This window comes from Brachyhypopomus gauderio, unplaced genomic scaffold (genome assembly GCF_052324685.1).
Source record: "Brachyhypopomus gauderio isolate BG-103 unplaced genomic scaffold, BGAUD_0.2 sc49, whole genome shotgun sequence".
Taxonomy (NCBI): Eukaryota; Metazoa; Chordata; class Actinopteri; order Gymnotiformes; family Hypopomidae; genus Brachyhypopomus; species Brachyhypopomus gauderio.
The window spans coordinates 567,427-572,426 of NW_027506874.1; the positions used below are offsets into that span (position 1 = coordinate 567,427).

A 5,000-nucleotide genomic window follows, 5' to 3' on the forward strand; every position below is an offset into this window, starting at 1 on the left:
AATATATGACGAAAGTAGCATGAAATGAAGACTGTGCTATTCAACGAGCTTAGAGCACCTCTCACATACGGGTCATCCTGTAGCTCCTCCCACATACGGGTCACCCTGTAGCACCTCCCACATACGGGTCACCCTGTAGCACCTCCCACATACGGGTCATCCTGTAGCACCTCCCACATACGGATCACCCAAGAACACCTCCCACATACGGGTCACCCTGTAGCTCCTCCCTCATACGGGTCACCCTGTAGCTCCTCCCTCATACGGGTCACCCTGTAGCACCTCCCACATACGGGTCACCCTGTAGCACCTCCCACATACGGGTCATCCTGTAGCACCTCCCACATACGGGTCACCCAAGAACACCTCCCACATACGGGTCATCCTGTAGCTCCTCCCACATACAGGTCACCCAAGAACACCTCCCACATACGGGTCACCCTGTAGCTCCTCCCTCATACGGGTCACCCTGTAGCACCTCCCACATACGGGTCACCCTGTAGCTCCTCCCTCATACAGGTAACCCTGTAGCTCCTCCCACATACAGGTCACCCTCAGGTAGTGGTTCTCACCCTGGCTGTCGAGGACACTCTGCACCACCTCCTCCAGGCCCAGCAGGTAGATGAACTCTGAGTTGGCTGCGGAGGGCAGGAAGTGCAGCAGGGGGGCGGGGGGGGCGGGGCAGGGGGATCTCCAGCAGCGTTTTCTCCAGCTGCTTACGCAGCGCCAGTTTGGCCGCGGCCTGACCGTCTGCCACAGAGCTGGAGCTAGCGCCGGCCAGAGGGGCGGAGCCCACCCCAGCCACGCCCACCCCGCCCGTCACCCCCGCCACACCTACCCCGCCGGCCATCCCGGCCACGCCCACTGCCTGCATGTGCGCTATGTTCATATAGATGGAAGAGGAACTGGATCGAGGAACGGACACCTGCTGACTTGATGCCTGCAAAACACACACGCACACACACACACACACGCACGCACACACACACACACACGCACACACACACAGATGTGTTAATTGCTGTTTGAAGTGCAAAATGTCTTGCTAAGAGCAGTCGGGAAATCATCTGATAAGACAAACTGAGTACAACACAGTAATAGATGCCAATGGGCTTTCTACAACAACCTGTCTCACGTGAACACACCCACTGTACCTGTCTCACGTGAACACACACACACAGTACCTGTCTCACGTGAACACACACACACAGTACCCGTCTCACGTGAACACACCCACAGTACCCGTCTCACTTGAACACACCCACAGTACCCGTCTCACGTGAACACACCCACCCTACCTGTCTCATGTGAACACACCCACATTACCTGTCTCACGTGAACACACATTACCTGTCTCACGTGAACACATTCACAGTACAGTACCTGTCTCACGTGAGCACACCCACTGTACCTGTCTCACGTGAACACATTCACAGTACAGTACCTGTCTCACGTGAGCACACCCACAATACCTGTCTCACGTGAACACACCCACAGTACCCGTCTCACGTGAACTTGCCCACAGTACCTGTCTCACGTGAACACACCCACAGTACCTGTTTCACGTGAACACACCCACAGTACCCGTCTCACGTGAACACACCCACAGTACCCGTCTCACGTGAACACGCCCACAGTACCTGTCTCACGTGAACACACCCACAGTACCTGTCTCACGTGAACACGCCCACAGTACCTGTCTCACGTGAACACACCCACAGTACCTGTCTCACGTGAACACACCCACAGTACCTGTCTCACGTGAACACGCCCACAGTACCTGTCTCACGTGAACACACCCACAGTACCTGTTGGTAGGCTCCACTGCTGCTCAGACTGGCGGTGGGCGTGCGCATGCTGCTGGCCTTGGCTGCCACCCTCTGGCCCTGCAGCTGCCCCGGGCTCGGGGCAACCATGCGCTGTGACATCATCATCTGGGGCACGGAGGAGCTGGCTGCAGAGCGGATCACACTCTGACCCTGCAGACACACACACTCGTCTGTCACCAACACTCACCACAACGCTTGGTCCTCAAGACTGATTCATTCCTCGCCACAAGATGGCAGTCACGAGCTGCGCTTGTCTGCTGATGTTACACTCACATTTTCCATCCAGTAAACATCTCAGCATTAGTCAGACACAGACACACAGCAGAACTGTACACATGTACGTATGTGCATATTGGCACATGGTTGACTACATGTGTGTGTGTGTGTGTGTGTGTGTTCTGACCTGCGCAGCGCGGAGGTTCTGCGTGTCGCCGCTGTGGTGTGTGTGACCGGGCCTGACGGGCAGCTTGGTGCTGGCTGGTGCGGTGTGGGAGGAGGTCTGTGTGGAAGACGCCCCGCTCTGCACCACGGACACCTGGACATTCACACACACGTCAGACCAGCGTCTCTCCCCTGCTGAACCACAACCTGGCCAATCCCCAAGACCTCAAATATGCCCATTTACAAGCATCCAATAAACGCACAGATAGTGAAAATTGTTATAAAGTTCCAGTTTAGTCCTTTTTTTTTTTTTACGCACAGACGTGGACGTAAGATTCTAGTGAGCTTCATGTTTCCATTAAGCATTTATTACAGTGATTTATCACAGTAATAAGATTCATTTTTGATATTCCTCAATTATTTAAAAGCACAAAAGCAGGAAAGAATGCTCCAGCACAAGTGGTACTGGACCAATCTTAGAACTGAACCGATATTTACATTTAAATAAAACCCTCTCTGACTGAACCTGGACAGGTTATGAAATGTGATCATGGGTCACATTTGATGACACGCACGTACACACACACACACACACACACACACACACACACACACACACACACACACACACACACACACACACACACACACACACACGCACACACACACACACACACACTTATAGTTCATACTTCTCTCTTTTTGGAACATAACAACGATGAGCCACTGTCTGTGTAAACAGTGTAGCCTGCCTCGTCCAATCAGAAGCAAAGACCCAATATTAATTCATTTAAAGAAGGTGGGACACAAGTCTGCAGCACCACACCTCTCCAGTGGCCAGACGTCACTTAAGACACTTACAGGGACACATTCACTTAAGACACATACGGGGACACATTCACTTAAGACACTTACGGGGACACATTCACTTAAGACACATACGGGGACACATTCACTTAAGACACATACGGGGACACATTCACTTAAGACACTTACAGGGACACATTCACTTAAGACACTTACAGGGACACATTCACTTAAGACACATACGGGGACACATTCACTTAAGACACATACGGGGACACATTCACTTAAGACACATACGGGGACACATTCACTTAAGACACATACGGGGACACATTCACTTAAGACACTTACAGGGACACATTCACTTAAGACACTTACGGGGACACATTCACTTAAGACACATACGGGGACACATTCACTTAAGACACATACGGGGACACATTCACTTAAGACACTTACAGGGACACATTCACTTAAGACACTTACAGGGACACATTCACTTAAGACACTTACGGGGACACATTCACTTAAGACACTTACGGGGACACATTCACTTAAGACACTTACGGGGACACATTCACTTAAGACACATACGGGGACACATTCACTTAAGACACATACGGGGACACATTCACTTAAGACACATACGGGGACACATTCACTTAAGACACATACGGGGACACATTCACTTAAGACACTTACGGGGACACATTCACTTAAGACACATACGGGGACACATTCACTTAAGACACATACGGGGACACATTCACTTAAGACACTTACAGGGACACATTCACTTAAGACACTTACAGGGACACATTCACTTAAGACACATACGGGGACACATTCACTTAAGACACATACGGGGACACATTCACTTAAGACACATACGGGGACACATTCACTTAAGACACTTACAGGGACACATTCACTTAAGACACTTACAGGGACACATTCACTTAAGACACATACGGGGACACATTCACTTAAGACACTTACAGGGACACATTCACTTAAGACACATACGGGGGACACATTCACTTAAGACACTTACAGGGACACATTCACTTAAGACACATACGGGGACACATTCACTTAAGACACTTACGGGGACACATTCACTTAAGACACTTACGGGGACACATTCACTTAAGACACATACGGGGACACATTCACTTAAGACACATACGGGGACACATTCACTTAAGACACTTACAGGGACACATTCACTTAAGACACTTACGGGGACACATTCACTTAAGACACATACGGGGACACATTCACTTAAGACACATACGGGGACACATTCACTTAAGACACTTACAGGGACACATTCACTTAAGACACTTACGGGGACACATTCACTTAAGACACTTACGGGGACACATTCACTTAAGACACTTACGGGGACACATTCACTTAAGACACATACGGGGACACATTCACTTAAGACACATACGGGGACACATTCACTTAAGACACTTACGGGGACACATTCACTTAAGACACATACGGGGACACATTCACTTGACACATACGGGGACACATTCACTTAAGACACTTACGGGGACACATTCACTTAAGACACTTACGGGGACACATTCACTTAAGACACATACGGGGACACATTCACTTAAGACACTTACGGGGACACATTCACTTAAGACACTTACAGGGACACATTCACTTAAGACACATACGGGGACACATTCACTTAAGACACATACGGGGACACATTCACTTAAGACACATACGGGGACACATTCACTTAAGACACATACGGGGACACATTCACTTAAGACACTTACGGGGACACATTCACTTAAGACACATACGGGGACACATTCACTTAAGACACATACGGGGACACATTCACTTAAGACACTTACAGGGACACATTCACTTAAGACACTTACAGGGACACATTCACTTAAGACACTTACAGGGACACATTCACTTAAGACACTTACAGGGACACATTCA

General features: G+C 49.5%; 1 pseudogene across 1 annotated transcript in view; it reads right to left on the reverse strand.

Annotated features, from left to right (window-relative positions):
* The window catches only part of LOC143487695 (transcriptional repressor p66-beta-like), a 30,211-nt pseudogene that overhangs the window by 5,629 nt on the left and 19,582 nt on the right, over positions 1-5,000 (reverse strand). Inside the window, exons 5-7 of the transcript XR_013124334.1 lie at positions 2,233-2,364; positions 1,809-1,979; positions 573-940 (exon numbers count right to left, since the gene is read on the reverse strand). The product of XR_013124334.1 is annotated as a transcriptional repressor p66-beta-like (transcript). The remainder of the gene's footprint in view (positions 1-572; positions 941-1,808; positions 1,980-2,232; positions 2,365-5,000) is intronic.